Below are 20,903 nucleotides of genomic sequence, written 5' to 3' on the forward strand. Positions count from 1 at the left end.
ATAAGAGTCCATTTTAAAGAGGAATCTCCAGGCTTGGGGCATGAGATCATGCCTGTCAAACAATTTCTGTCCGTCTCCAGATTAGTAATGGGTGACTTGGCACCCTGGCCGATGAGCTGGCCAGAAAGGATCTATCGTGTGTCATATCAGAGACCGCCACAGACACCCAGGGCAATGTGATTTGTCACTTAAAGAAGGAGACAGCCTGAGAGCACCCCATCCTCGCTGCTGAGTCATCCTACTCTGGTAGTTATTTAAACAGAAGCCTCCAGCACACACACGATCAACACTCCACTCAGACAATGGCCAGACCTCCAGAAGGCACCAGTAGCTTGGACTGCCTGCCCACAAGTGCAATTTTCAAAAACGGTTCTGTCCTCTTTTCCCCATGGTCTCACACTGGGGTTCTGACTTCTGGCTCTTTTCCTCAAAACTGGCCTATCCAGCCAGTTCTCCTCTGAGACCTCAGCCCCAGAGGCCATCAACTCCTGCTGAAGTTTTCCCATGGTCCTTCTGATTTGATTTTCTTGTATTTCCTTTCTGTCAACAAACACTGGTTGAGCATCTGTGACGGGTTAGGGACTGAGCTACAGGTAAGGGTTAGTTCAAAACCAAGTAAGACACATTGCTTTGCCTTTGCTTTGCCTGGAGCTCACAGTCCAGGGGAAGAAACAGTCAGGAAACCAGGCAACCACAATACACAAAGTGAAGGCTCTAAGCCAGGTGAGTACAAAATGATCTTTCGGACCTTAATTCTGGGGGGACCACTTCTCTTCTCTAAAAGCTGTCACCCTCTCCGTATGGCCAGGTGGGAGCGATTGAAGGGATGTGGAAGGAGGGATGTTTTAGAAGGGCGTTTCAAGTCCAACAGTGTATTCGCATTGCCACCTGTCTGCCAGCCTTTGCCCTGTTTGACCTGGGCCCGTCGGCTGCTCTTTCTGGCTGTGAGTGCCGCATGGTTGTTCTCCCTGCCCAACCTCCGGTGCTCTCTTCTGTGTGTCAGATGAGGACTCCCTTCACATTTGGCTGTCATCTATCAGCCACAACTGTCCTGTCCAGAAGAGCTGGCTTTGGCTCTAAAGCCTGCTTCCTGGCTGGGCTTCTCTACTGCTCCATTAAGGATACCATTTGATATCACATGTGCTGCAGGTGCTGTTGATGAAAATGCTAAAGGAGCTGGATGAGACTGACGTCTTTGCGAAGGGTAAGACAGCGTGCGCACGCAGCTGCTCTGTCCAAATGCTGTTCTAACCTCCCAATGGAAAGGTATTGTAAATAAAGAGAAAGGGCACTAGCTTATTTTAAACACCAAATATGAGCTAGGAGCTGTTCTCAGCACTATGTAAAAGCTTTATTTAGTTCTCACAGTAATATTGTTCTTATGCTAGAGCCCCAATTTATAAACTAAGGAAATTATGGCGCAGAGAGGTTAAGAGACTTATCTAAGGTCACAGAGCTGTACAATTTTTTGTTGAGCTTGAATCTGAACACAGGTCTATGTGATTTTGAACCCTGTAGTCTTCAAACAACTGGCATAGTTCACAGAAGCAGCTGCAGAATACTACCATGGCAATAGCGTTTCTTTTAAGATTTTATTTTAAAGAGAGAGAGCATGCATGTGCACACGAGTAGAGGGAAAGGGAGAATCCCAAACAGACTCTGTGCAGAGCATGGATCTCAATGCAAGGCTTGATCTCACGACCCTGAGATCATGACCTGAGCCGAAGCCGAGGCGCCACTGAGGTGCCCCCATGGCAGTAAGATTTTTGATTCCAGTCCAATTATCACTCTTCCAAGAATGATGCAAATACAGGACGTATAGCATGAGTTTCTGGATCTTTGTTTTGAAACATGAAGCCAATCAGAAGGAATTGGGATAGAAGGAAGCAATAAAGATATAATAAAACCAAGTTTATCAGATGAAAATAGGGATAAAAATGTTTACATTCCCAGAACTATAAATATTGAAAAATAAAAGACACACTGAGAAAATATGTCTGTTTTTATGACTTGTTGATATCCAGGGGGTTTTTCCTTAAGCCTCAAAACAATTTACAGCATTGCCAGCAGCATTCAGTACATTCAGAACAGGATCATTTCACCCACAGCTGAATGAGGGCCATGCTTGGGACAACACCAGAGGAGCCTTCCAGCAGACAGGCCAGGGAGGAAGCCAGGGTCAGTGAGTGAAGAGGAGAGCAGAGCCATTTAAAGCAACACCGTTTATGTAAGTGTGATCTAATTGCTTCCACTGGAAATGGGTCAGATTCGAGTCGAGAGAACCAGGGGCCTCGATGACCCCAGTGAAATCAGATTATGGCTTTTCTTTCAATCTCCTCGGAGAACACGGCCCTCTGGTGAAAGAATGATGCTTGGATTCATTTCCATCTGTTGTGCTTCCCAGTCTCCTCTTGCCTCCTCGTAGCTGATTTGCATTTTTTTTTCTTTTCTGGTGAAACACGTTAAACTAAACAGGATATGTCCTATGACAGACTGTGATAAATTTACTATTGGGAATAGGGAAAAAGTATGGGATAAAGACATAGGTCTTTTTTGTCTCTCACGGCCATGATTCAGTTCTGACTCAAAAGGAAGTGTGCCACCTACTGAATCACGGAAACCACTTCCTGTAGCTGTTTGGTTTATGCTGGAGGGGCATTAGGCCAAGTACTGCCCTGCCCTGACCCTGACTGGCTCTTCAGAGCCAAAGCGTTCACAACTTGAGGTGGCTTGGCCTCAGACTCTGAGAACATTACATATTAAATTACAAGTGTTTCGTTTCCTAGCAGAGAGTCTCTAGCAACATGAAAACGAACATGTGTTATTTGCAAGCTGAGTGTCTCATTACTCAAGCTGAATAGCCTTACTTTTTCATAAGGTATGTGTTCCAGATGACCACTCTCAGGATCTGAATTCACGCGGCTTCTGTTTTTCCTGAGGGCAGTCTGGGCAGTGCACAGGGTGGCATTAATCAGATGAGGTTTCGAGTGTACCCTCTCATTAGTGCGGCAGTACTGGGCTTGCATTCATTCATACAACATGTTTTCTGAGCACGTGCTTACTGCCACGTCCTGTGCAAGGTAGGACAGAGGATACGGCGGCAAACGGGACACATGGCTCCTGACCTCGTGGTGCTTAGGATCTGCACTTGATGGGAATGCGGTGCTCCTCTCCAGAGACGACGACTGTGCTTTGTACACAATTAAAAGGAACAGCAACTAAAGGAAAACTTGTTTCCTCTTTGCCCACAGGACATTTTTGACACCACATGTGTGGGTTTCTCCACACCAAGGAATTCTCCACTTCTCAGCAGCCACGGACTATCCTACAATTTAACTCAATTCTGACAGTAATTGGCCAGAATTAGCACAGGCCCTCGGTTTAAGGGCTCATTCCCACAAGACTGCACTTGAGACGTCAGTCGGAAGACCCAGGTTGTCATCTGTCCTTCTGATCAACTGGATATAAATTAACTTTTCCACCATCTCCTCTTTGGGTTTGATAATTAGCCAAAAGGGCTCAAAGAATTCAGAAAAATACTTCATTGACATTTACCAGTTTATTGTTAAGCCTAGACCTCAGGAACAGCCAGATGCAAGAGATACACAAGGTAAGGTGCAGGTAGAGAGGGGTGCACAGCGCCCATCCCTCCCTGGGTTTGCCACCGTCCCAGCACCTGGATGTGTTCGCTGATGTGAAGGCTCTTGGAACTCTGTAACTTAGGGGTTTTATGGAGATTCCATTGTGCAGACATGATTGATCAAATCCTTGGCCGTTGGTGAAGAAGTCATTCTCCAGCCCCTCTCCTCCCTGGAGGTTAAAGGGTGGGACTGAAAGTTCCAACCCTTAAATCACCTGACTGGATCGTCTGGCAACCAGCCTCCACCTTCCAAGGGTCATCTCGTTACCATAAACTCAAGCACAGTTGAAAGGGGCTTATTATAAATAACAAAAGATGCTCCTGTCACCCATATTACTCAAGGAATTCCAAGGGTTTTAGTTTTAGGGGCTCTGTGCCAGGAACCAGGGAGGAAGACCAAAATACGTATTTATTATTATACCACAATCATGGGGCCCCAGCCTCTAGCATTGGGCCTTGCAGAAAGGAGCCCCTCAACACTTGTTTGAGTAGATACGTGAAAGAACGAACAAAAGACAAAAAGAAAGAAGGAAGGGAAGAAGGAAGGAGATAGGAAAGGGAGAGAAAAAGAAGTCACCTCACAATCATTTCTTATTGTATTTGCAAGGGAAGACAAAAATATCCAGCTATTTTGCTTCTTTCATAGTGTCAATTCCAAATGGACTAAAGGTTTGCGCCCCTAGGGGCATCTGGAGAGCCTGTCGTGCTTCAGGATACATATGGGCTCTTCATCAGGGAAGTTCTAGAAGCAAGGAGGCCCATTCGGATACCAGGTCAACATCAGAAGTCCAGAGAACCCTCTCTGGGTTCTGAGAGTAAAAGGCTCTTTGTTATCCACCACAGAATAGGCCAGAATCCCCCTGGTGGTCCATGCCCAAAAGATGTGTCAAAGAATGGCTGCAAATCTGTGTAACACTGAGCAAGTAATCTACCCACCTCATAGAAGAGTTGTGAGAATTCAATGAGACAAGAGACACCTGGGTGGCACATCTGACTCTTGATCATGGCTCAGGTGTTGATTTCAGGGTCGTTGAGTTCCAGCTCCACATTGGACCCCACACTGGGCATGGAGCCTACTTAAAAGAGAGGGAAAAAAAAAAAAAAGAATTCAGTGAGACAATGTCTAGAATGGTCCTTGGCATATAGGAGGCTCCTTGTCAATAGAAGCGATCACTACTCCAACTTCTCTTAATCTCATGACCTTTACTACTTCAACTACTGTTACTTAGGTTATATCGCGTAAGGCCAGGAACGTTTCCAGGGTCGGACCAGTGGCTTTACGTTTAATGATGCAATTCTACCGTTCGGTGTCACAGCCTCTCTAAACCCATGCTCTCCTTTTGACAGTCGTAAAAACTTTAAACTGACCTCCAGTTGAAACTCCCTGTCAAGAAGAGATTGTCTAGGTTACTTACTTATGTCTAATTCATGAGAGCAGTATTTTTTCCCCAAATGTAAAATTACATGATGTTGGATGTTTTAAAAAATCATATGTAACCCAAATATAATTAACATTATAAGATAGAGGCGTATTACAAAATTTAAGAGTTTATCTGAGCAAAAATTGCATCAAATTGGGCAGCGCCAGACCAGAAGTGGTCAAGAGTGCTCTACCAATGTGGGCTAAGGGAAAGACTTTTCTAGAAAAGAGGTGGAAGCAAAGCAAGAAAACTATTTGGTTGTCTATAGCTTAAGTGCTTGCCTTGTTTGGGGAAAGCCTAACTGACTGTGATGGTTGTTCTTGTTTCAATTTCTTAACCTTGAGGCATTGGAGGCTTAGGTTTGGGTTTGCTTATGTAGGCTGCTAAGGCATTAGGACCACCTCAGTCTAAGGGCCTTCTCCATTAATTAATTTAACACTAGGTTGTTTTGCCCCTGACCTAAGGTTGTTCTCTAGACATCTGACTTACAAGAGGACGAAGCAAAAAAAAGAGGACGAGAAGTAGGAAGAGATACAAAGATGGGAAAAATCCCCACCAGAAATACTAAAGAGAGAGAGAGGTTTTACTGAAGTTTCCGTAAGTACTGCTGAGGTGTTTGTACGGTCCCTCACACCACAAAGATAACGAATATGTTGACCAGTTTCCCTCAGAGTTCCCCTTTGTATAGAGATCCAACATCTCCCTTCACATAGCTTCTTCCTTACTTGGATGACACTGGTCTCTGTTTCCTCCCAAATTATCCCAGAGTCTGTCCCCTGTTTAACCTCCTCTGAGCCTCCCTAGTTCCCTCCCCATCACATCATTTGGCTCAACAAAGAATGGGAAATCAGACCCTAACTAAAGTTTTCAAAATCAAGGCATTATAAAAAGCTATTTAGCCAAAAATCAGGATAACAATTAGAGCAAACAAATGAATTAGCTCACACGTCTCAGAAGCCCAACAATATTTTAAACCCTCATCTGCACGTGCAGTTCTGTTACCATTTTGGTCTGTTCATTTGGTCTGTTATAACAGTACCTGGCAAAAATATTTACTGAATAAATAAATTAGCTTAAGAGTTAACATTTCAAATAAAACAAAACACCATTAGATTATCTTTTCTGCTTTTCCTCCTAAATATTCTGTGTGAGACCAATAGTCACACATGCATTCATAGGAAAGAATACAATTTTCTGTCATTAATTTTTTTATTATGTCACTTAAGGTCAAATGTCACAAAAAATTATATTGAACTCTTGACCAATCTATCTACTTTTTCCATTGGAATATTGGCCCAACTAAGAAATAACATCAAGGAAAAATTATTTGTTGGCAGAAAAATATCCTCTCTAAATTCTTGTGTGTTTTGTTTTGATTTTTCCTTAGTGACTAGAGGTCAGTTTCAATCCACGGAAGCACAGATTCCAAATTTTCAATCTGGTTTTCTTGAGTACTGACAGAGTGCCAAGGATGAGACAATGACACAAAATCACTACCAAGACACACACACACACACACACACACACACACGAGTCTAGGGCATGTTCTGGTGACTTGCAAGCTTCTTCCCTTCTAAAATGTATCCTCAAATTCATACTTTTTAAATTTGAAATGGCTCTACTCCCTCTTTCCTAAGCAAATGCTTATGAATTTTTTTTTTTTTTTGTCATCTAATACACTGGTCAGGGTATTCCAGATCCTAAAAGATATAATAATAGAATCATCTACTGACCAAAGATTATGTGTCCTCTACTTATCCTCTCGTTTCCTTTTAAAACGTGAATTTTAGGGGCGCCTGGGTGGCTCAGTCAGTTAAGCGTCTGCCCTCAGCTCAGGACCCTGGGATCGAGCCCCACGTTGGGCTCCTTACTCAGTAGGGAGTCTGCTTCTCCCTCTCCCTCTGCTGCTCTCTCTCTCTCTCTCAAATAAATAAATAAAAATCCTTTTTTTAAATGTGAATTTTAATATGCTAAGGGGTGGATCAATGACTATAAATGTAATTATTGAAAAGCCAGTAATTTTGTTTCAGCCTAGTAATAACGGAAACTGCATGTTATTTGGCAGCCCCAAAGGAATCACATGTTTGATGTAGTGGAGGGACAGTGCCCTAAAAGAAAGGGTGGCATGCTGGACAGCCAAAAGAACAAACGTCCACTACAAGTAACACGAGCACCAGGTTTGGAAGCGATCCATCTCTCTACGAGACTGGCGGCAATTCACTCCATCTGAGCCCTAGTTTTTTCAGCTATGACTAGAGATATCAACACCTATCTCCTTATTATGGGAATCTCTTTACTAACATTAACTGTTGTCTGCTGTTCTGTGATTCTATAAATCTCAGAATAATCTTTTCCTGTTAGAGCCAAGTTCTCTATCATGGTCACAGATACTCACCTGGTTATTTTGGCTTCTCCAATCCTGCTGGTGAAAACACCTCCAAGGGAGCTTTTGGTCAGGAGCTGACAAAGGCATTTAAGGTCACTTGTGGTTTTGATAAAGAAGGAGAATTTGAAAGGAGACCAATATTCTTTTTTAACTTGGACCTAGTAACGTCCCTGACAAGGATATTTAATTCATATTTGTTACATCCTAATTAATGCCAAGCTCTTTTTATGCATTATGTCATAATTCTTACAGGAATCCTTTGAGATAAGTTATCAGCTAGGGTGTTTCACTATGAGTTCCAGGGGGAAAAAAAAGTCTCCAACTGACTAAAACAATACAGGTACTTGTTGGCTCTCCTAACTGGTAGCCTAGAGAGAGAGCTTCAGGATTGGTTGATGAATCTAGTGGCTTCTTACTGTCACCAGGTTCCTAGGTCCTATCTCTGTCCTTACATCCCGCGCTGGTTTCCTCCTAATACCGATCTCCCTTTGTAGCATAGCCATCAGTAGAAAACCTGCTTCCTTTCTGACATCTAGCAAAGATGACAGAGTGCTCCAAAAACAATAAAAAAAAAAAAGAAAAGAAAAAATTGCCTTCTCCTTATGATCCACTAGTCTGATGCTTATCTCTTAAATAGTAGCTATTGGGGGTAGAGTTGGGGGGAGGAGAAATACTATGGTATGATTAACTCATCTCATGATCCAGAGGATTATGATTAAGATCTTGACTGATCTGGATGAACTATAATTTACTCCTGGTGCAGGGGCAGTTCTCTGCACCACAATGCCTACTACACAGTGAAAAAAGAACAGATCAAATTTGAGAGAGCCAACCATAATGTGCACTACAGGTAAATATTGCTAATTCCCAATTTACAGATGAGAAAACCGACACACAGGGGAGGAAGGTTAATCTGCCCACGATGATAACTGAACCTGGGAGGCTTATCTCCATTCCAATAACAATTATCTCCTGCATCCATTTCTTTAAAAAAAAAAAAAAAACACTTTATTTTTAAGTAATCTCTACACCCAATGTGGGGCTCAAATTCACGACCCTGAGATCAAGAGTCGCATGCTCCCCTGACTGAGCCGGCCAGGCGCCCCTCCTGCATGCACTTCTTAAAGCTCATGATGTATACAGGGAATTCCAAGATAAGGAGAAGGTGTGTAAAGGAAAGACCACAGTACCAGGCATCAAGAGACCAGGTTCCAGTCTTGTCTTCCCCACTTACTAGCTGTGTGACTTCGTGAAAATGAAAAATAATAAAACCTATTTACTGGAGTAGTAGGAAACACTCAAATAGGAACCCTGCCGGAGAGTGGCATCATTTGGGAACTTGCTTGAAATGGAAATTCTTCACCTCACCCCAGACGCACTTAATCAGAAGCTGGGGTGGGGGTGGGGGGGGCAGCAATAAATACGTTAATAAGCACTCCAACTATTTCTGAGGCTTGCTAAAATTTGAGAACCGCTGGCCTCAAACATCACCTGGTGCACAAACTTTTATTTGTTCTCACGTCTTAAAGACAGTGATCATGTTAACTTCTATCTCCAAGAGCTCACAAGTTAGGGAAACAAAAAGTTCCATATTAAATTCTTTAATAAAGGACCATATTGAGTGATAAATGATCGAATACAAGCTTAATGTGCTTTGAAAGCTTATAAGGGTTGAATTTATTTCTAACAAGGTGAATCTCAGAGGCTTTATAGATAAAAAATAAAAAGGGGTAAAATAGCTATAAATTGTAAAATAACACAAATAATGAAACTTCCAGGGGTTACTGCAAAGTTGTATCTAGAAATTGAACTTAAAATATATCATTACAGGGGTGCCTGGGTGGCTCAGTTGGTTAAGTGTTGGACTCTTGATCTCAGCTCAGGTCTTGATCGCAGGATCATGAGTTCAAGCCCTGAGTTAAAAAATAATAAATATTGAGGTGTATATGTATATATATATATATATATATACATATACACAAACTAACAGATTAGATATCTCATATTGCATGGGAATAAAAACCCATCAGAAGTCAGAAGAAGACAATTTTAGTCCTGATACTACATTTACTAGCTGTCCCTCAATGTCCTATTTCATGAAAAAAAAAGAAAAAAAAAAAGAGGTTGGTCTGGAACCCTGGCTCTTTTTTTTTTTTAAGATTTTATTTATTTATTTGACAGAGAGAGAGAGACAGCGAGAGAAGAACACAAGCAGGGGGAGTGGGAGAGGAAGAAGCAGGCTCCCAGCAGAGGAGCCCGATGTGGGGCTCGAACCCAGAACACCAGGTTCACGCCCTGAGCTGAAGGCAGACGCTTAACGACTGAGCCACCCAGGCGCCCCTGGAACCCTGGTTCTTAATCAGGGGAAAATAAGGTGGGCCCAAGGCATGTGTAGACTTAAAGCTTCCACAGGGGAGTGTGAGCACAGTCTGGTTAAAAAGCACTGTACTAAATTGTCTCTAATCTCTGAGTGTCGATTATCAAATGCAAAGTTAAAGCATTAAAGAAGCATGTAAACATAATTTAAAATCTGTAAGCCAATGTCTGCTTTTTCTTTTTTTTTTTTTTTTTTTTTTTTTGCTTAACATCTCTGAAAGTGCTCCAGTACCTGAACACCCAATTAATCAAAGGGAAACATCTGTAATATGTAGCAACTAAAATATCACCTTCCCTGCGTGGATCACAAAGTCCTTGGCAATCACTTCCATACCAGACCAGTGAGTATTGTTGTTCTCATTTTCCAGATGGATAAACAGAGGATAAAGGCCTTGTTCAGTGTCACACATTTCTGTCACCAACTGAGACACAATGGATGTCAGTCTTCTCATTCCTTCAACAATAAAGAGCTTTCAAGCTCTTAGAGTCAACAAGAACTTTTGCAAAGATTACACTGGCTGAAAGGCATATACGTGGATGACATCCACAAAGAGGAGGAAATTAACTTGAAGCTGAGTGTCTAACTTCACTGACTCTCAGTGGTAGGGACCGAAGATAAGTAGAGTTTCAGCAAAGAAGGGTCTGAAGGAAAATAAATTAAATATAGCTAATTATCAAGTACTGTTTTTATACATTAAAACAAGTGAAAATTATTCTTCTTTACGTGGTAATTTCTATCTCTTCACTGAGTCATCCATTCATTCAATAACTACTTATTGATTGACTTTTGTGCGCCAAGTCCTCATTCCGGTACTAGAAATGGAACAATGAGCAGAGCAGATAATAAGAGTAAGGGCAATAATAGCTATTGTAGCAAGGACCAATAATATATTCATAAAGAATAACTGCTGAATAAAATGTCGAAACTCAGTGTGCATAGCACTCTCTTTGGGGCTGCACCCACTGACTATAACACAGCTAATCTACTTTGAAATTCTCTAGCTCTGGGGCTTTTTATCAAAAAACCTGTTGCTGAAGTGCCTCTTGTGGATGCATCCACCAATGAGCATGGACTCAACCACTTACTGTCCTGGGAAAGGCAACCAGAACTGAGAGCATCATGACCTCGTCACCGTGATTTTTAAATTACAGAGCCAGTAATTCTAACCAGTTCTTCTAACTCTACTTCCTGGTTTCCTACAACTCAAATACTGAGAGATCACAAAAGAAATGCCATCTTACTTAGGGGCACCTGCGTGGCTCAGTCAGCTAAGCATCTGTCTTCGGCTCAAGTCATGATCTCGGGGTCCTGGGATCAAGCCCGCATCAGGCTCCCTGCTCAGTGGGGAGTCTGCTTCTCCCTCTCCCTCCACCCCTCCCCCTGCCTTGTGCGTGCTCTCTCTCTGTCTCAAAATGAATTTAAAAAAATCTTCAAAAATAAATTATATAAATAAACAAACTAGAACTCTCAAATTACTTGGCTTTAAAAAAATGCCATCTTAATACTTTTTTAACACAAAACAAGTGTTCCCTTCAGTTGTGCTTGCAATGGAATAAAACACAAGCATATCTGAGATTACTTTTCAATGGATTTGTAAGAGTAAATGCTTTGGGGGGGGCTCTAAAAAACATCTCTTCATCTTCTCAAATGTCAGTGTACTCACAGTGACGGTGCTCTCAGTTGTTAGGAAATCTTCTGAGACAGAAGTGGGAGGGGGAGGGGTAGAGTGATGCAATATTTCTGAGTGTCATGTGATTTCACAATTTGTTTTTCAATCTGTTTGGACTTCCAAAAAGAAAGACTCCCATAGATCAACAAGCACATAAACGGAAGCTTAAAACACCAAAAACAAAACCATAGAGTTTCAAATATATGACATGTCTATATTCCTATTATTCGACGGGATGCTCCTGAGAAATGTGAATTTTTCTGACGGATTTACTACCTTGCTTCATCTGAACACATGAACCAGAAACAACACCTGATGAGAAAACTTTCTGTCTTCTCCAAGGTCAAAGTTGGAACAAGTGTAGGGAATTCAGTTTTCCTTACTCGACAGTATTCATCATTCTTGTACTCAGTATGCTCATGAAAAATGCAAGCCTCTTAGAGTTAGCACAAAGACGCAGCAAATTTGCAGGGATAAAATATAAAGTGATGAAACTGGAAGGATGTAAAAATATAGTTATTAACCTCCTACAGCCCCGGATTTAAAGCTGAAACTCTATGCTCTTCATTGTGAAAAAAAGAGTCAGTCAATGTAATTGTAAACAAGAAAACCGATCCTTGTTTTCCCCTGTTCCACCAATTTGAGCGCCTATGAGAACTTCCGCTGTTACTTAGCCATTAACCTACTCGTGCCTTCCAAGTTTCTCTGTGTTTTTCCACTTTCTGTTGAGCACTTCTCGTACATATAGATCGCTCAGCGATAACAGGTACGTGAGGAGGGGAAAAAAAAAAAGTCAAGCTGCAAAATGGGATTAAGAATAGCAGCAATAAAACATAATTGCCTGGAAAGGACAGCTTGGGAGACAGGTGGGTCAAATAAAATATGCACTTGGTTTGGATCTGGAAATGTTTCAAATTTGTCTCAGTTAAGCATTTATTTGGTAAATAATAAGCCAGTTAACTTTTCCGTGATTCTTGATTTTTTAAAAAGGAGAAAAGCAAATGAAGACATACGTTTGTCTGTTTATTTATTTTTGTAATCTCTACACCCAACATGGGGCTCGTACCCACGACCGCGAGATCAAGAGTCACGCACTCTTCCGACTGAGCCAGCCAGTGCCTCGACATGAGTTTATTTTTTAAAGGAAATTTGGCAATTAAATATAGTGGCATGAACAGATTATATGGCAATAAAATGCAAATTGTTTTGTTGCCAGATCCAGGAGCCTGAGACAATCTTCACTATCATAATTGTAGAGTCTCTCACTATGTATTCTTCCAATATTCTCAGATTTTTCTCACCTTTACTATACCACATTGTATTCATAGGTTCCACAGACATGTTTATTTCATTCAAGTCCTAGTCAACTTTTCCATATAGATTAAGAATTATTCTCGCATACAGCTTAAGAATTATTCTCCCGTACAGCTGTGGCCTTCTCACAGCATTTTAAGTCTTATGCATTTAACACCTCTGTTTAGAAAAAACACACACCACACTACAATTGTGATGATGATACAATGAATCACATGTCAGTGGCAAGTTATTATATAAAGTTTGAAGCTTGTTAGAGCAGAAATGGTACTAAAAATAAAATCCCACCCCACCCCCCTTAAAAGTCTAATTCCCAGGGCCATCATTTTTAAATAAATCCTGCGTGTATTTCTCCCATATCTTGTTAGTGTAAGAGTATTAACATTTGCAAAGTGTGCAATTCATTACCAGGTAGTAACTCAAGCAAAGGAAGAAAGCTGGCTGGATCAGTGATTTGTCAGCAAGGCCTGAATCATGGGAGGTTGGTCTCTGGTGTATCCTCTTGGTCCAAAAAGTAGGAGGTGGTGGTCCACTGAGCCAGGAATTGCCTGGCAGGATCAACACCCTGGCTGTTGCTCAGGGTAGGTTGCATTTTTTGGCTTTTGCTCCTGAACCAAAAGTTCAAGTGTGAAAACTGGGACTGAAGCCTCTTCTCGGCTGGAACCAGGACACCCCCAGTTCAGCCAGAAGTTAGTTTGAGGGTGTAGTGGCCCAGCATTCCAGGAGTGGCACATGGCAGCAGGAGGGGTGCCAGGGCTGGGTCCCAGCTGTAGAGCAGGGCTGGCCGCACATCCTTCCCTTCATTAATATCCTGGATTTCTGGGCGCCTGGGCAGAGACGCTGTTGGGGCAGAATCAAGATGTGACTTCCGTTCCGAGACTATTATCTCCACTGGGGTAGGCACGGATTTGAGAGTGGCCTGTAGACTGCAGACCTCCTTCTTCACAGTGCACTGGATCCTTTCTCCTTTATGCTTTGTTTCATTTTTCTTAAGAGTAAAGAGCTCATGTTTCTCCCTTGCTCCTTTTGCATAACCAAACGCTTCTCCAACAGCGTTTTCCAAAGCAGGAGGAAGAGCACCTTCAAGACCTGTGCTTCTGACAGAACCTGTCTCCTTAGAAGGCTAGCTTTGAGGTTTCCCTTCATGCAAACCATGTTTTTAAAATTACAATGCAGACGATACTTAAGGGGAAAAAAATCAAGACAGGACAGAGTTGTATAAACTGAAAGTAGAATTCCACCTCATTACCCTCCGCTAACCCCACTCTCTGAAGGTAATTCCTGGTAACAATTCGATGTGCTTTGGTGGACCTTTCTCTAAACACATGCAAACATGTATGTATGTGTTTCCAAGAGTTTGTACTTTTTTTTGGTTTGGTTTGGTTTTTACAAAAATGGTCTATGTTCTCTTTATTCATTAAAAAAGTGTGTGTAGATGGCAGTTGGAGGGGGTGTAAATGAACGTGCCTTTCTCTCCTCCCTCCCAGCCTCACTCCGTGAGCTGACTGTGTGATCTCACGACGGGAGAGACCTTTCTGGTGTGGCATCCAGGACCTCGGCCATGCTGCAGAGGCTTTGGCCACTGACGCACACAACATCTGGTTTTCAGATACAAGTCATGCAGCCAAGACTCAGGTACTTGTGTTTCAGAGCCTAACAGAGTCCAGGATCAGACTGATTTTAACCAGCTAGTAGGAAATGTGAATGAGTTTGTGACACATGATTTAGCTGAAAATGTCAGTGATGTGAATGCAATGAAATTGGTATGAAACTTGCCAGTGGCTAAAATTTTGTGGTTCACTTCTGCACTGCTTTTAGCACAAAAAACAACTATGATATATGTGCAAAATGGTAGTCTGATCAGTTGTTCACATACACAGAAAATACAGTGCTTTTCACACATCTTAATTACTTCTCTGTTAAGAAAAGTGTAACAGCAAATCCTAAAAGTGTAGCATCCCCTTACGTGATAGTTCCACTTCATTATCAGGTAATATATGATGAAGAGTGTTGACAAGTGACTAAAAGACACCTATTTATAGGGAAAGTTAAGACACCACTTTCGTAGAAGACAATTACAAAGACTTACAGTTCATATTCCTCTCTCTTTGTACCGAAATACTATTTTAAGATAATGACTGATGTTTTTCTTTCTCCCATTTCTCGTTTGCCCACATCAACCTGTAGGTTAGAGGCAGGGAATGCCTCTAAGTAGGAAGGATACAGACTAAAGAAGTAAATTGAAGTACTCAGTAACTTTTCAGAAGGCTAAAGTAGACAGAACTGTCTTGAAAGCCAATACTACAAGAAAAGAAAGGACATTTTAAACATCTTAAGACTTAGAGCCTGAAGGAACCAGAGTACCAGAGAGTTTCTATTTTAAGCCACAGAGTGGGTAAAATGGCTAGTGTTTCTCCAGCTTGAAGAAGGGACAGATTCAAAGGTAGACCTGGTCAGGGCATATGTGCTGTCCCTGAGTGAGAATAAAAGAAAGCCCATAAAATTTAGGAGGACTGGAGATGGAGACTGTGGGGAGTTCTGCCTCTACTCTCAGAGGATAGCCTGAGGAGACACTAAGCCTTTCAAAGGTCACATCCAGCACAGCAGACCGAGGAGGAGCTGGGTGCGTGGACCTGAGGGGAGCCTCCCCCTCCCCCCCACCATGGAGGGAAGGAGGGTGCCCACTGTTCTGATCCCACAGTTCTCAAGAGGAGCACTGGAGTAGCTGAGAAGAGTCAGGGGGTCCAAAGGAGCCTGGGGTGGGATGAGGAAGACAAAGAACATCTGAGCATAACATCTACAGATTATGAACTATGAGCGCCAGCAGCAGAGGCCAGCAGACTGGATTCTACTTCAAGGCCAACAAAGACGGAGGAGGACAGAAGACCCAGTGTCCCACTCCCACCTGATGTCAGGGTGATACACAGGCCCCGCTCTTCCTCACCCTTGGCTATCTCATCACTAAAAGAGAGGAGGGGAGAAGACAGAGGAAGAGCAATCCTGTGTTAAGTAAGAATTACTAAAACATCAAATAAAATGAGTTTTGAATTAGCAAAAGGCAGTTTTTCATGGGCAGTGGAAACAGGGCCCTTGAGCCAGGCAAAGATCAGAGACAGAGAAACAAAGCTACATACAGGCATATCTGAGTCCGTGTCCGGAATTTTCAAGCCCACTAGCTATACACACGGGCATACAGCACGACTAAACAAGTATTTGTGTCTGTCTTTTTTTATATCATAGACCCTGGAGGCAAACAGACTCAGCTTGAATCTTGTCTTTTCCACTTAACAGCTGGATGACTTTGAACAGATTTCTTGATCCAAGATTTTGCTTCAGTAAACTAGGAAAAATTGGGTCTTGCAGGCTTGTTGTGAGGATTAAATGAGACACAAAGGCTACCCTAAGACCTGGCATATGGTAAACCCTAAATAAATGCTATTTACCATGATCATGATAACAATAATAATTGCTATACATGTGCTCTTTTTGACTGTAAGTCTGAACTTTTGCTTGGCAAGATTTAATTACCTGTTGTATACAAAGCATAGCACATTCGGCTACTAATACTATAAATGTTTAGAGGCTACGGGGACATTCGTGCACAGGTCTTTAATGGCACTATTTAAGGTTCATTCCCTTTGACATGTTTATTTAAGTTTATTTAATTTTTACCTTGTTCTCAGGGAGGGATATATGCCTCTAGATTTGGGGAAATCTGAGGCAAAATTCCTTTTGGTCCAAGACGGAAGTCTAAACTTTAGATTTAGAGGGAACATCTATTTCCCAGCCCCCCACCGCTCTCCCCCTTCACTCTGGTGGAAGTATGGTGGTCCAAAGGTTCACGTTTGGTTTTCTCTTTTCCAGGCTCATCAGAGGCACAGCACCCTTGAGCCTCAGCCCGACACCCACTAAAGAGCACTACCCTGTGCATGGCAGCTGGAGTCTTCTCTAGAAGATTCAGCCTTGTAGTGGTTTTAGTAATGCAACGGCCCTTATATAGCAACCAGGTATTTACTATATTTCAACGTATGTGATGTGGTAGCAGTTATCTTCAGCCCTGTCACTGGGGCTTCCTTCTGATCGGAGAGATTTCATTAGACGAAGCATCCAAGATGCCTCACCACACCTCTGGCCTAAGCATCCTACACTTCTTATTCAACGGTGAACGGGCAATCCTAACTTAACCCAGTAAAACTATCAAGTGCAGCGCCCGCAGAAAACCCTGTCCCCAGTAATAAGGCAGCACATGTAAAGCAAACAGCACGGCCATATGGGGGCCAGCAGCCCTTGCTGTCTTTGGCAGAAGAGGCATCCTAAAGTCCTGGCTTGTTTTCTGGGTGGCCTCAAATAACGCATCTAATCTCTTGACTCAGTTAACTTATCTTGAAGAGGGGGATAATGATACTGTGCCAGTTCGCCTCCAAGAGGTATTATCTAAAGCTAAAGACTGCACCGCTGAAGAACCAAGTACTATGCAAATGTTGTGATTATCAGTAACCAGCACTGGTTTTATTCATGTGGTGAATCAGTATGTTTACTGTACCATTATCTACATTAATACAAACAGTGGGTATCAGCATTTTCACCGTGGGCCTCTAGATTTTAATCCAGACCTATCATTCATTCACTTTGGTCTCTGAGCTTTCTCCTAGATCCCGAAACAAACCCTTTTTCACTAGAGAGGAGGCTCTGTCCCACCAAGCGTGCAGTTTAGAGGCACAGGCTTGGCCAGATAAAAGCAGGCAAATCCAAGTTGGCCAGATGTCAGCTGAGTTATTGGGCCTCCCCTCACCCACACACATTTTAGTTCATCTAATTATACTGTGGAAAAACTGTACGTACATCAACATTTGGCAAGTACTTTATTAGCAGAACTGTGGTTTCTTATAATTATTAATAAGATTAAATGTCCCTGGGCATATGCACACATTATCAGAGTACCCAGAAGTTCCTGTATTCTTCAGAACTCTACTAGACATGCTGATGACTCATTCACTGTCACACTTAGAAAAACATACGATGTGTACACTTGTGGAATAAACACATACAAAGTTGCAAATTGTCACTTTTAACTCTAAAGGCAACTCACTGACATTTGAAGCAGCAGCGAAGACTGTTTTTTGCCCATTCCTCAAGTTTCCTTGGGGTTCCATGGAATTGCCAGGGGACTTCAAAGCAAGCCCTGGTCTACTGGGACGAGGGCCAGCTTTTGGCTCTGGTCTGGCTGTGGAAAATCCCAGAGTAGATCTAGGAATATCCTGGGTTTGGGACGGGTGTTGAGATCATCACCATCATCATCCTTCTGTGTAGACCCTGCCCTTCAGTGTTGTTCCCTTCTCACTGAGGACTCTTGGGAAGGCCTTCATCGTGTTAATGCTGGCCTCACCGACTTCAGACCCGGGAGGTAAGAAGGCTGAGTGGGGTCCGCGTGTGGCCTCACAGCGCACCCAGCAGTATCATTTCATGGGGCCTATTCGAGCGACAGAGTACAGTCAAGGATAGTCAAAGTGAACCCCAGAATTCCTCTCCTGACTTTGTGTCCTAAAGTACATTGCAAACTCCTTCAAGTGGGGGTCCATGGCTATTCCCTTACGTATTTTGTTGGCTATGCCTTTAGAGATTCTCCTTGCCTGCAGAAATGCGGTTGGTTCTGGGATGATTCAAACCACAATTTGAGTTAGGGCAGGGTGTCATGTTTATTTTTTGGAAATAGAAATGAAGTGAACTGTGTCATTTTTCCATCTTGTGAGTCTGATTAAGAAGGAATATACTTTATATTCTTCTACTTTTCCCAGTAAACTGTTTACGAAGACTGGTTCATTTTTCTAACAACTGCCACCTCCTGTGCCCACTTGTATTTCCACAATTATGTACTGGAATCTTTATTGGGTACTTGCCCTCCCCCACTTTTTTTTTTTTTTTTTAACCATTTGATCGTGAAACTAATTGTGATCTCCCAAACGGTAGGCTATTGGTCTTGAATACTGACAGAGTTCAGGACACACTATCCCAAAACAGGACACTGAGGCATCTTGAATTTCAGAAACAGCACATGTAGGAAGGACTCTCTGACCTTCCCCTAAGGCAGGTCATAAAACCCTTCTGCGAGGGATGAACCTCCTCGTTCCCAGAGGAAAGACGCATCCTTATCTCCAAGACGCTGAGAGGAATCCGAATAAACAGGTCTTGCTGTTCCGCCCACCTCACCACACAAAGCTCATGCCCGTTTTTGTCCTATCTCATTTTCCCATGACCTTCCTGCCACCCTTTGTCAAACCTAACCGAAAATCACCCAGCTCTGATGTCTTCAGGTCTTCATTTCCTTATAAAGGCTCCCAAGTCACATGAAACTTGTAATAAATAAATGAGTATGATTTTCTCTCCTTCCTCACTCTTTTGTTACAGGGACCCCAGCCAAGAACTTAGAAGTGTAGAAGAAAAAGCTATTTTTCCCCCTCCCATCAACAAAGTGGTAAGCAGGTAACAAGTTGTCAACAGTAGCCAAGAACGGGGTAATTTCTAAAGGATGAGAACAGTAGTCACACCGTGTTAAGTATTAACTGTCAAGGAGAAAAAGAGTTTGTAGCAGAGAGAGGGGCAGTACTACTCTCAGAAGTAACCTCTCCCATCTAGAAGTCTCCCAGCCGTTGGTATTATGCGCCACAACTGGCCCCACGGTGTTCATTGTTTCTCCTAGGTACGCAAGACCAATATCTGTGGACGTTTTGGAGCATTATAGCTAGAAAGTTTGTAATAACCATTGAGTAATACATAAAGCTTTCATGAAGCCTTGTATCATTACATTGCTAAACACAATGAGGTTTTCACACGCTTAATAGGTGTAATCTTTCTGTATTCAACTTTTAAAGATGCATATTTTTTTTAACAGGAAAAATTTTTCGAAGTCTGTTACTCTGTGGACTACCACAGATCTCTAAATCAGAGAACTATCTATTAGGAACTGTTCTCCTCTCTATCCCCACATTCAAGGGTAATCTTTTGCTGTTAGCATAGTAAAATAAGGAAGCCATTTGTGGTGTGTATGTTGTTGCTGTTGTTTTAGAGACAGCTGACACACAGTGTTATATTAGTTTCGGGTGTACAGCATAATGATTCCGTATTTGTTGGTACCTGCCTTTTCACTGACTTCCGCTTAAAACCAACGAAGCACTGACGTACTTTGCAAAATCTTTCTCAACAAGAAGATAAACTCATTTCTTTATTCAGCAAACACAACTGACTATATGCATTACTGAATTCTTTCCAGTACCAGTATACTCTTCGAAATAGGCCAGAACAACCCCATCCTGAATATTGTTTGATAAAATACACACCTTCAGCATATCATAAGGAAAAGAGAGCTGGTGTTGGAATCTAGACCTACCTCTACCAATTCCTAGATACCAAGCTCTGGGTAAAATATCTAATTTTTCTCATTCACGGGCTCTCTGTACAAATGAAGGGTGTAGAAATGAGGCAGAATAGCGATGCGATTAAGATCTCAGGCTTTGCAGGAGGACAGGCCCGCATTCCAATCCAATTCTATTCTGCTGCTTGTTAGTTGAGTACCCTTGGGCAAGTTAAACTTCTTGTATCTTAGTTTCCTTATCTATGAAAAGAGGAATAACATTACCTTACCTCAAGAAGTTGTTGTTACAAAAATTAAATAAAAAGATATCAACGGTGCTTACTTAGTTCAGTATCTGATTCTTAACAACATTCAGTAGCTCTGGTTTTAAAAAAGAAATCCTGAAAGAACTTTTGGATCACAAGGCATAAATCTCTTCATTTTTTACATGAGAAATGGAGGCCCAGACATTAAGGATCTTGCCCAAGGTCACTGAACCCACATGCATGTGATGCATGGTCCCAAAGCTTTTATGAGTTCTGTGATCTGGTCAGAGCACTATCTCTCTGTGACCTAATCTCCTATTTACTAAATATATGGACTATTAAACTAGGTGATCAAGTTCCTGTCCACGTAAAAACGCCAGTAATTACACTGCTGTTTGCTGAAGCCCTTCTATGTTCAGGGCATGCTGCCAGATAGTGTGGGTGTTATAATGGGCACATGAGAATCTGTCCCTGGTCTCAAA

The 20,903-nt window shown here is 42.2% G+C and overlaps 2 long non-coding RNA genes across 16 annotated transcripts in view; one reads left to right on the top strand and one right to left on the bottom strand.

The window, feature by feature from the left end:
- LOC121100692 overlaps positions 1-20,903 on the bottom strand; it is an 88,778-nt gene that overhangs the window by 20,613 nt on the left and 47,262 nt on the right. Inside the window, exon 2 of the long non-coding RNA XR_005832426.1 lies at positions 4,577-4,713. This is a non-coding gene — a long non-coding RNA (uncharacterized LOC121100692). The remainder of the gene's footprint in view (positions 1-4,576; positions 4,714-20,903) is intronic.
- Positions 258-19,284, top strand: LOC103672168. Of its 15 annotated transcripts, XR_005832412.1 has the most exons (12): positions 258-723; positions 1,150-1,204; positions 2,109-2,227; positions 3,252-3,610; positions 5,526-5,658; positions 9,629-9,821; positions 10,045-10,164; positions 14,295-14,442; positions 15,509-15,816; positions 16,672-16,814; positions 18,118-18,211; positions 19,213-19,284. It is a non-coding gene; the product is annotated as an uncharacterized LOC103672168 (long non-coding RNA). The 15 variants fall into 15 exon arrangements; XR_005832414.1 differs by lacking the exon at positions 9,629-9,821 and having other exon boundaries at positions 1,150-1,266; XR_005832408.1 differs by lacking the exon at positions 9,629-9,821 and having other exon boundaries at positions 15,476-15,816.

Source organism: Ursus maritimus, unplaced genomic scaffold, assembly GCF_017311325.1.
Source record: "Ursus maritimus isolate PB19 unplaced genomic scaffold, ASM1731132v1 scaffold_5, whole genome shotgun sequence".
Lineage (NCBI taxonomy): Eukaryota > Metazoa > Chordata > Mammalia > Carnivora > Ursidae > Ursus > Ursus maritimus.